At 33.6% G+C, this 12,503-nt stretch overlaps 1 pseudogene; it reads left to right on the forward strand.

Moving 5' to 3' along the window:
* The window catches only part of LOC140877594 (uncharacterized), a 45,378-nt pseudogene extending 40,550 nt beyond the window's left edge, over window positions 1-4,828 (forward strand).
* The last annotated feature ends 7,675 nt before the right edge of the window (window positions 4,829-12,503 follow it).

Here is a 12,503-nt window from a genome sequence, read left to right on the forward strand (position 1 = left end):
GTTGCTGTCACTTGTTTGATAAGATCAAGAGTAATGATGTATAGTTGCTAGAGTTGAGTCTTGTCTAGTTAACTTTGCAAGTTGATTCTATATTAGAGTTGAAGTGGTGCACTTGATAGACTTGAGTGTATGTCTATGATGTTTGATATTTAGTTGGAACCAACTTTTATTTTGTAACCACATTGTCTTAGATGTTTTAATCATGTAATGAGATATGAATGTATATGTTTTTGTCTTAATTATGGCTCTTGTACTTAGTTGCATGCTTAAGATCTTGGTAGAGCTGATATAGATGAGGTAGAACAACACTTGACAGCAGCTGAGCACCATCATTTTGTTTCTGGTGCAGTGGCCTGCGCACGGGCGAGCTACTGCTCGCGCGCGCGCAAGTTAGCCCATGGAGCCTCGGGCTCGTTGAACTGCGCCCGCGCGAGGGGTGCTCCCCGCGCGCGCGCAGGGCACTTTATAAAAAAAAATTTTTTTTTTAGGCTTTGATGCTTGGCCTTAATCCATGAACCTTGAACTATTATTAGATTCAAGAGATTTAGATCCGGGTTGTCACACAGAATGAAGAAATTAAAATTCGGGCAGAGAGTTTCTTGCTCGACCGCGGGTATCGTCCGCTCGAGCGAGCTCAAAGGAAGTTGCGAGACAATGCGATTCTCGCTCGAGAGAGATTTGTGTCTGCTCGATCGAGCCTAGATTTCAGAGAAAAAAACACACACTTGGCGTGTTTGTGTGTGTGTGCAGGATTTTGATATTATTTTCCTATTTTTTAGAGTTCTAATTATACTTGAAAAGTTTTAGGAGATGTCTTTGATATATTTAGATATTTTTTTGTTATATCTTTTATTATTTGGTAGTTGCATTGTAAATACAACAAATACATTCATTATTGAATAACATAATTCAGTTTTAGTTTATAGACAAATTATTGAAATTCTCTCTAGAATTTTATTCAAAGCTTTGCTTTGGCTTTTCAAATCAAACTTTCTCAGTTAATTACTTGGAAACGTTTGTCGATTGATTTATCACTGAAGATTGTCAGAAACAAGTTATCTGAAGGTTTTCTTTGGTTTCAATTGTCATGATTTCTGTTGTTAATCGTTCCGTCGATTAAAGGTGGAAATCCAAAATTCTATCCATTTTACTTGTTTAAAAATTGGGCAAAACTTTGGATCTTTTTTTTATTAATTAAAGGGTGCGATTCAGATTTGTAATCGTGTTTTCTAATCTTACACATCAAGAATCATATCATTTGGTATCCAAGCGAAGGTTTTTGATTCAAGTAAGTAGTATCCTTCTGTAATCTATATTCTTTCTACATTCCTCGTTCTTCGTTCATCGATCTTTGTTCTTCGTTTTTCATATATCTTATATCAAATTTCTGTGTCATTTCTTTCAAACTTGTTACCCAAGTCTCGTGTCTTGTGCTACAAATTATAAATAAAAAAATAAAAAGATTCAAAAATCGGTCAAAAAAAGGGGAGGCCGAAATTTAAAATAAAAAAGAGTTATAAAATAGGTTGTGGCAAATTTCTTGTGTCTTATGAGTTTTTGGGTGCCAAGTTTCTTTCAATATTCACAAGTCTCTTGACTTGTTTTTGTGCAATCTACGTGAGTCGATTGATGACTGTTAGAAGTTTTTGAACTTTTGAGTTTGATATTTAAAATCACAAAGCATAAGCTATTCCGTATATTTGAGTGAAAAAAAGAGGAGTGTTGATTGAATTTTCTTTGGAGTTACTTGTGAGATTTTGGGTGAGGAATATTTTATTACTAACCTTTTTCTTGCAGGTACAATGTTTTATAAAAACTATGATGTTGATGGAAAATATCAAAAATATGATGGGTATAGGGAGAGTGGAAGGAGATTTGATTTTGGGAGTAGGAGAGCGAGAAAAATCAAGGGGAATAGTGTTGTGTATAGATATGATGATGGGGAAATAAATTTTGAATATTATTTGAATAGGTTGAAAAAAAAAATTTCGTCGTTCCATGGAGATATGGATTCGGAATCGTACTTGAACTGGGAGAAACGGGTAGAGAATATATTTGTAGTTCATGATCTATCTGAAGCTAAGAAGTTTAAACTAGTTGTAAAAGAGTTTACCTACTATGCATATACTTGATGGGATATATTGGATGAAAATAAGGAAAGACGTGGATTGCGGCCTATTTCTAAATGGAATGAGATGAAAAGAGCTATGCGGAAACGTTTTGCTCCTAATCACTATGAGGGAAAAAGTGGAGTTCCAAAGCATGATTATCAAGGTACATCTAAAATTTCAAATTCTAGTACTTGTGATATTGTATGCTTGTCGTGTTGTAACAAAAATGTGCATGATATGAGTCAATGTCTAAAGGAGGTTATGATGAAAGTGGCGGATTCTCGAGTAGAGGTTGAATCTAGTGTTGTAGTTAATGACGAATTAAAAGAATAAGTTGAGAAAATTGAGGTTGATGATACTTCAACTATTGATCACGTGAGTGTTGCAATATGTTCGGTGGAGTGTAAATCATTGTTTGATGATTATTCTTCTATTGTGCATGTTGTAGATGATAATCTTTTTGGTATCACTTGTGAGTCTATTGATGAGTCTTGTAATCTTCCTTTGCATTTGAATCCAAAATAATTTCTTGAGGATCAATTGAAATTTGAAAATTTTAGTGATATGGCTAAAAAAAGAGTGATAAAAAAAGCGAGATAGCCATGGAAAAGAAAAAGAAAAATAAATAATTGAGGCCGAAATAAAGAGTGTTCAAACGAGTGAGATGTCCTTTGAGAGAAAAAAAGATATGAAAGAAAAGAGAGGAAAGAGACCAATAAAAAAAAATATATGGTCCAAAATTTTGAGGTTGAAAAATTTGTGCAATTGAATAAGATCTTTAAAGTACTAATGTACAAAAAGATTTTATTTCATTGTGATGAAATAGCCGGTTCAATCCCGAGCAGTTTTCTTTCTTCTTTGCAGATTGTGAAAGATGTTGGGATGAATGAGCAAAGGAGATACAACACAAAAAGGCTTAGCATGTTGGATCCATGTCAAGACAAGGGGAAAGATTTTAGGACAAATTTTTTTGAAGAAGGGGAGTCTGATATGAATCTATGAGGTGCTCGAAGATTCATATTGTTCCAAAATTTGTTCTGTGATTTACAATCAAGAGTTGAAGGATTTGGAATACATGGAAATCAAGTTAAATAACTTGAAGAGTATTTTGGAATATGTTTATCCGTCCTTGAAGTGTTAGAAGTTAAAAAGAATGAAGAAATTAAAATTCAGGCGGAGAGTTTCTCTCTTGAGCATGGGTATCGTTCGCTCAAAGTAAGAAGCGAGACAGTGTTATTCTCGCTCGAGCGAGAGTTGTGTCTTCTCGAGAGAGCCTGGATTTCCGAGAAAAAAACACACACTTGGCATGTTTGTGTGTGTGTGCAGGATTTTGATACTTTGATATTATTTTTTTTATTTTTGAGAATTCTAATTATACTAGAAAACTTTTAAGAGATATCTTTGATATCTTTAGATATTATTTTGCTATATATTTTATTATTTTGTAGTTGTATTATAAATACAACAAATACATTCATTATTGAATAACATAATTCAGTTTACGTTTATACACAAATTATTGAAATTTTCTCTAGAATTTTATTCAAAGCTTTGCTTTGGCTTTTCAAATCAAACTTTCTCAGTTAATTACTTGAAAATGTTTGTGATTGATTTCTCATTGAAGATTTTCAGATACAAGTTATCTGAAATTTTTCTTTGGTTTCAATTATCGTGATTTCTGTTGTTAATATTTCCGTCAATTAAAGGTGAAAATCCAAAATTCTATCAATTTTACTTGTTTCAAAGATTGGGCAAAACTTTGGATTATTTGTTTATTAATTAGAGGGTGCTATTCAGATTTGTAATCGTGTTTGCTAATCTTACACATCAAGATTCATATCATTCGGTATCAAAGCGAAGGTTTTTGATTCAAGTAGGTAGTTTCCTTCTTTAATATATATTATTTCTTCGTTCCTCGTTCTTCGTTCATCGATCTTTGTTCTTCGTTCTTTGTATATCTTATATCAAATTTCAGTGTCCTTTCTTTCAAACTTGTTACCCAAGTCTCGTTTCTTGTGCTACAAGTTATAAATTCAAAAAAAAAGAGATTCGAAAATCGGTCAAAAAAAAAGGGGAGGCCGAAATTTAGAAAAAAAAAAGAGTTGTAAAATAGCTTGTGGCAAATTTCTTGTGTCTTATGAGTTTTTGGGTGCCAAGTTTCTTTCAATATTCATAAGTCTCTTGACTTGTTTTTGTGCAATCTACGTGAGTCGATTGACGACTGTTATATGTTTTTGAACTTTTGAGTTTGATATTTAAAATCACAAAGCACAAGCTATTCCGTATATTTGAGTGAAAAAAAGTGGAGTGTTGAGTGAATTTTCTTTGGAGTGACTTGTGAGATTTTGGGTGAGGAATATTTTATTACTAACCTTTTTCTTGCAGCTACAATGTTTTATAGAAACTATGATGTTGATGGCAAATATAAAAAATATGATGGGTATAGGGAGAGTGAAAGGAGATTTGATTATGGGAGTAGGAGAGCGAGAAAAATAGAGGGGTATAGTGATGTGTATAGATATGTTGACGGGGAAAGGAATTTTGAATATTATTTGGATAGGTTGAAGAAAAATAAAATTTTGCCGTTCCATGGAGATATGGATTCAGAATCGTACATGAAGTTGGAGAAACGGGTAAAGAATATATTTTCAGGACAAGATCTATGTGAAGCTAATAAGGTTAAACTGGATGTAAAAGAGTTTACCGACAATGCTTGAACTTGGTGGGATAGATTGGATGAAAATAGGGAAAAACGTGGATTGTGACCTATTTCTACATGAGATGATATGAAAAGAGCTATGCGGAAACGTTTTGCTCCTAATCACTATGAGGGGAAAAGTGGAGTTCCAAAGCATGATTATCAAGGTACATCTAAACTTTCAAATTTTAGTACTTGTAATATTGTATGCTTGTGGTGTCGTAAGCAAAATTTGCATGATATTAGTCAATGTGTAAAGGAGGTTATGATGAAAGTGACGGATTCACGAGTCGAGGTTGAATCTAGTGCTGTAGTTGATGATGAATTAAAAGAAGAAGTTGAGAAAATTGAGGTTGATGATGCTTCAACTATTGATGATGTGAGTTTTGCAATATTGCGGTGGAGGGTAAATCATTGTTTGATGATAATTCTTCTATTGTGCATGTTGTAGATGATAATCTTGTTGGTATCACTTGTGAGTCTATTGATGAGTCTTGTAATAATTCTTTGCAATTGAATCCAAAATAATTTCTTGAGGATCAATTGGAATTTGAAAATTTGAGTGATATGGCTTAAAAAAAAGAGTGATGAACCAAGTGAGATAGCCATGAAAAAATAAAAGGAAAAAGGAATAATTGAGGCCGAAATAAAGAGTGTTCAAATGAGTGAGATGACCATTGAGAGAAAAAAAGAGAGGAAAGAGACCAATAAAAAAAAATTATGGTCCAAAATTTAGAGGTTGAAAAATTTGTGCAATTGAATAAGATCTTTAAAATACTTATGTACAAAGAGGTTTTATCTCATTGTGATGAAATAGCCGGTTCAATTCCGAGCAGTATTTTTTCTCCTTTGCAGGTTGTGAAAGATGTTGGGATGAATGAGCAAAGGAGATACAACACTAAAAGGCTTAGCATGTTGGATCCATGTCAAGACAAGGGGCAAGATTTTTGGACAAATCTTTTTGAAGAAGGGGAGTCGAATATGAATTTATGAGGTGCTCGAAGATTCATATTGTTCCAAAATTAGTTCCGTGATTTACAATCAAGATTTGAAGGATATTGAATACATGGAAATCAAGTTTAATAGCTTGAAGAGTATTTTGGAATATCTTTATGCGTCCTTGAAGTGTTAGAAGTTAAAAATAATGAAGAAATAAAAATTCGGACAGAGAGTTTCTCGCTCGAGCGCAGGTATCGGCCGCTCGAGAAACTCAAAGGAAGTTGTGAGATAGTGCGATTCTCGATCGAGCGAGAGTTGTGTCCGCTTGAGCGAGCCTGGATTTTCGAGAAAAAAAATACACACTCGGCATGTTTGTGTGTGTGTACAAGATTTTGATACTTTGATATTATTTTCCTATTTTTGAGAGTTCAAATTATACTAGAATACTTTTATGAGATATCTTTGGTATCTTTAGATATTATTTTGCTATATCTTTTATTATTTTGTGGTTGTATAATAAATACAAAAAATACATTCATTATTGAATAACATAATTCAGTTTCAGTTTATACACAAATTATTGAAATTCTCTCTAGAATTTTATTCAAAGCTTTGCTTTGGATTTTCAAATCAAACTTTCTCAGTTAATTACTTGGAAACGTTTGTCGATTCATTTCTCACTGAAGATTTTCAGATAAAAGTTATCTGAAGGTTTTCTTTGGTTTCAATTGTCATGATTTTAGTTTTTAATCGTTCTGTCGATTAAAGGTGGAAATCCAAAATTCTATCAATTTTAATTGTTTCAAAGATTAGGAAAAACTTTGGATCTTTTCTTTATTAATTAGAGGGTGCGATTCAGATTTGTAATCGTGTTTGCTATTCTTAAACTTCAAGATTCATATAATTTGGTATCAAAGCGAAGGTTTTTGATTCAAGTAAGTAGTATCATTCTTTAATCTATATTTTTTCTTCGTTCCTCATTCTTCGTTCATCGATCTTTGTTCTTCGTTATTCGTCTATCTTATATCAAATTTCTATGTCATTTCTTTCAAACTTGTTACCCAAGTCTTGTGTCTTGTGCTACAAGTTATAAATTCAAAAAAAAAAAAAAGAGATTCGAAAATCAGTCAAAAAAAAAAAGGGGAGGCCGAAATTTAGGAAAAAAAAAAGAGTTATAAAATAGCTTGTGGCAAATTTCTTGTGTCTTATGAGTTTTTGGGTGCCAAGTTTCTTTCAATTTTCATAAGTCTCTAGAATTGTTTTTATGCAATCTACGTGAGTTGATTGACGACTGTTATAAGTTTTTGAACTTTAGAGTTTGATATTTAAAATCACAAAGCATAAGCTATTCGTATATTTGAGTAAAAAAAAAGAGGAGTGTTGAGTGAATTTTCTTTAGAGTTACTTGTGAGATTTTGGGTGAGGAATATTTTATTACTAACATTTTTCTTGAAGGTACAATGCTTTATAGAAACTATGATGTTGATGGAAAATATAAAAAATATGATAGGTATAGGGAGAGTGAAAGGAGATTTGATTATGGGAGTAGGAGAGCGAGAAAAATCGAGGGGTATAGTGATGTGTATAGATATGATGATGGGGAAAGAAATTTTGAATCTTATTTGGATAGGTTGAAAAAAAATAAAATTTCATCGTTCCATGGAGATATGGATTCGGAATCGTACTTAAAGTGGGAGAAATGGGTAGCTAATATATTTTCAGTTCATGATCTATCTGAAGCTAAGAAGTTTAAACTGGTTGTAAAAGAGTTTACCGACTATGCTTGTACTTGGTGGGATAGATTGGATGAAAATAGGGAAATACGTGGATTGCAACCTATTTCTAGATGGGATGAGATGAAAAGAGCTATGTGGAAAAGTTTTGCTTCAAATCACTATGAGGGGAAAATTGGAGTTCCAAAGCATGATTATCAAGGTACATCTAAACTTTCAAATTCTAGTACTTGTGATATTGTATGCTTGTGGTGTCGTAACAAAAATGTGCATGATATGAGTCAATGTCTAAAGGAGGTTATGATGAAAGTGACGGATTCACGAGTCGAGGTTGAATCTAGTGTTGTAGTTGATGATGAATTAAAAGAAGAAGTTGAGAAAATTGAGGTTGATGATACTTCAACTATTGATGATGTGAGTGTTGCAATATTGCGGTGGAGGGTAAATCATTGTTTGATGATAATTCTTCTATTGTGCATGTTGTAGATGATAATCTTGTTGGTATCACTTGTGAGTCTATTAATGAGTCTTGTAATCATTCTTTGCAATAGAATCCAAAATAATTCTTGAGGATCAATTGGAATTTGAAAATTTGAGTGATATGGCTTAAACAAAAGTGATGAAAAAAGTGAGATAGCCATGGAAAAATAAAAGGAAAAAAAATAATTGAGGCCGAAATAAAGAGTTTTCAAACGAGTGAGATGACCTTTGAGAGAAAAAAAAAGAGGAAAGAGACCAATAAAAAAAATAACATGGTCCAAAATTTTGAGGTTGAAAATTTTGTGCAATTGAATAAGATCTTTAAAGTACTTATGTACAAAGAGGTTTTATCTCATTGTGATGAAATAGCCGGTTCAATCCCGAGACGTATTTTTTCTTTTTTGCAGGTTGTGAAAGATGTTGGTATGAATGAGCAAAGGAGATACAACACTAAAAGTTTTAGCATGTTGGATCCATGTCAAGACAAGGGGCAATATTTTAGGACAAATCTTTTTGAAGAAGGGGAGTGTGATATGAATCTATGAGGTGCTCGAAGATTCATATTGTTCCAAAATTAGTTCCGTGATTTACAATCAAGAGTTGAAGGATATGGAATACATTTAAATCAAGTTAAACAGCTTGAAGAGTATTTTGGAATATCTTTATGCGTCCTTGAAGTGGTAGAAGTTAAAAATAATGAAGAAATTAAAATTTGGGCAGAGAGTGTCTCGCTCGAGCGCAGGTATCGGCAGCTCGAGCGAGCCTGGATTTCCGAGAAAAAAAACACACACTTGGCATGTTGGTGTGTGTGCAGGATTTTGATACTTTGATATTATTTTCCTATTTTTGAGAGTTCTAATTATACTAGAAAACTTTAAGGACATATCATTGATATCTTTAGATATTATTTTGTTATATCTTTTATTATTTTGTAGTTGTATTATTGATACAACAAATACCTTCATTATTGAATAACATAATTCAGTTTCAGTTTATACACAAATTATTGAAATTCTCTCTAGAATTTTATTCAAAGCTTTGCTTTGGCTTTTCTAATCAAACTTTCTCAGTTAATTACATGGAAACGTTTTTCGATTGATTTCTCACTGAAGATTGTCAGATAAAAGTTATCTGAAGGTTTTCTTTTGTTTCAATTGTCGTGATTTCAGTTTTTAATCGTTCCGTCGATTAAAGGTAAAAATCCAAAATTCAATCAACTTTACTTGTTTCAAAGATTGGGCAAAACTTTGGATCTTTTGTTTATTGATTAGTGGGTGCGATTCAGATTTGTAATCATTTTTGCTAAACTTACCCTTCAAGATTCATATCATTTGGTATCAAAGCGAAGGTTTTTGATTCAAGTAAGTAGTATCCTTCTTTAATATATATTCTTTCTTCGTTCCTTGTTCTTCATTAATTGATAAGTGTATTTTATACACTTAATTTATATATGATTTTAATTATTAATTGTTTGTTTCGAGCAGATTTATGTGGGTGTTCTGTTGTTTTTGTGTGTGTAGGAAATTATTAATTTTATGTGGAAATGAAAAGAAAAGAAGAGAAAATTAAAGAGAAGAAAGGAACGTTCAGAGAAAAGAAAAGGAACAGTGTTGGATTTCTTATTGGGCCTTAAAAGTTTAGCGCTAAAACAAGCGCTAATGAGGAGAGGAAGAATGGCTAACGCGCATAATTGAAGATTTGAGAATTTGAGATAAAGGCGTGCCCGCGCAGTTCATAGAGCGCTCGCCCGATCGAGATTTGGAAATTTTAATTATTTCGGCAATTAATTCTTGGGCTTGATTATGTGGGCTTTTGTACGCAATATAAAAAGAAATTCTTATCAGATGAGAAAAGGGGGAGCCGCCACACACACATTAGGATATCAGAGAATTGATCGTGATTTGCTGAGGATTTTTCTGGTGTTTATCTGAAGAACAAAGACGGAGTTTGATCGACCGAACACGGCATCGACGACGGATTTGTTTCTTATCTTTTATTTAATTCTGAACATGTTTGGATTTATTATTTATTGTTTTCAGAATTTTATTATGAACTAATTTTTTAGAGTCTAGAGGTCGGATGGAACCTGGTGTAGACGCTTTCATGAATTTTTGATTTTATTGAATTGAGTTTCTTCTAGATTAATAGTTTTTTTCTAGAATTGATTGTCTTTTCAATTATCTGATCATTAATTGATTTGTTATATTTATTTGAAATCATTAATCGGGAGAGGGGATTTTGAATAGGACATTAGAAAATACACTGTTAATTATTTATACAGCTCGGAAGAGTGTATAATTTTAACAGAGCTTTTAAAAAGAACATTGATTTGTGATAGATCACTGTGATAAATTCTTAATAGGGATATTGAAATTTAATTGTAGTTGATAAACATTATTTGTTGCTCGGGAGAGGGAAATAATAAACGTAAGTGTTCTTGGTTATTAATTGATTGGAATTCATGAAGATTAATTAATTAGGATTGATTGTTGTTGAAACCAGGTGAAATCTATACCTCTAGACCATTTTTCTCTTATTGATTTTTAATCTGAAAGTTGTGTGCGTGCTTTTAAATCTTTTAATTATTTTATTTTTATTTCAAAATTCTCAAAGTTTGATTTTCTAGATAAAGTTTGGACTATTCTAATTACAAGTACTAAATATTTTCATTTTACTCCCTGTGGGATCGACATCTGAATTAATTACTATATTAAAACTTGACACTCGTACGCTTGCGAGGAATTTTCATAACAAGTGTTTGGCGCCGTTGCCGGGGAGTAAATTTTGATTATTTTTTAGTCTTGTTACCAATTAGTCTAGATTTTAATTTAGAGTTTTTATTTTATTTTTTAAGTTACTAATTAATTTCTTCTTATCTTTTAATTGCAGTTTATGCGATGATCTCAAAGTGCTAATTCTCTACTGTTTGATCCGGAGATCGAGCGCACTGCACGTGCTTTAAGACGAGCTAGAAGAGAAGAAATTGAAAGAATGGCTGAACAAGAAGCAAATCAAGCTCCCCTAGTGCCAATTAGAGATCACTTCAGACCGACGATCCAGGCTCACTATTCTGGAATCGCTCGAGGAACTATCAATGCAAATAGTTTTGAGCAGAAGCCTACATTGATCAACATGGTTCAACAGAACCAATTTAATGGGAGCGCCACTGCCGATGCCAAGAGAGAGGTGAAGAGAGGTGCATTGTCGATGGGTGTGGATGGTGAGAGTGTAATTTTTAATATATTCATGAAGTCATATAACACCCCTATTGAAAAATTATGCTTGATAGAGCTGGTTATGAAGTTGGAGGGTCATTCAAAAGACGACATTGCGGTTGATTCATCGAACGAGAGACCGCCAAAACCACCAAAAAGGCCACGAAAAAAACAAAATTTAAAAGGCGATTCGTGGAATTTATTTGGCGAGTGAAAGAGAAGGGGAAGAATTAATCCCGTGAAAGTCGGGCTGATGACTTTAAACCAAGCGCTACTTGGGAGGCAACCCAAGAATTTTCTTTTATTATACTTTATTTGTTTTTTTTTCAGTTTATTTAATTTTTGTTATTTAATTATTTTAAGTTTTTTTTATTTTAAATTTTTGAGCTTAATTTTTATTAATTTTCAAAAATTTGCAGGCTTGAGAAACTCAAAATCGAGCTAGAGGCGCGTCAGCCCCATTAAATTGAGCACCCGCGCATCTCCTGGACAAAAATGGTATTGATTTGCGAACTAGAGCCGCGCCCGCGCCACTCTTCTCGAGCGTCCGTTCTCTCTCTACGCCAACAGCAATCGTCAAGTGCGCAATACCAAGCGCTATCGCGCTTTCGAGCTGTGCCATCCATGCGCTAACGCGCCAACAAAGAGCGCCATCCCTTGCGCTATCGCCTACCCCAACCGCGCGCCCATCAGCGCTAACGCGCTCTCTCAATTGCGCCTAAGACAGCGCTAACGTGCATCCTCAACCACGCCACACAAGCGCTATCGCGCTCCATTACAGCGCCAATCTAAGAGCTATCGCGCGAGTGAATAGCGCATGCTTAGGCGCTATCGCGCAATTTATGCTTCAGAAATTTAAAAGCCCACTCCAGAGTCTGCTCCTTCCAGACTTCAGCAATCACTATCTCTCGTTCGAGTCCATCTTTAAATCTCACATACTGGCACGATCATCGTAAATCTTCCACTCAACAAAATATCATCATCTCAAGGATTTTGATCTTCATTACAAGGCAGAGATTCTCAAAATTTGTCTTGCTCCATCCACGCTTGTCGAGAAAGGGGAATTTGGAGGATTTTGAAAATTTTCTTCTTGAACGGTACAAAAGCTGAAATTTTATCTATTACATTTGATCCGTGATAAATGTTGTGATTTGAGGCTATTGGGTTGTCTGAGCTGTGGTGTAGAGTACGTTTGATGCAGTGAATTTCTATATCATTTTCTTCGTGCCTACCAAGTGTTTGTTGAATTGATTGGGTTGTATTTGAACGTTGCTGGAATTGTTTGGAGTTTAGTGCATTGTTTGAGGCATTTGATTTGAGTTGAATT

This window comes from Henckelia pumila, chromosome 2, assembly GCF_033568475.1.
Source record: "Henckelia pumila isolate YLH828 chromosome 2, ASM3356847v2, whole genome shotgun sequence".
Lineage (NCBI taxonomy): Eukaryota > Viridiplantae > Streptophyta > Magnoliopsida > Lamiales > Gesneriaceae > Henckelia > Henckelia pumila.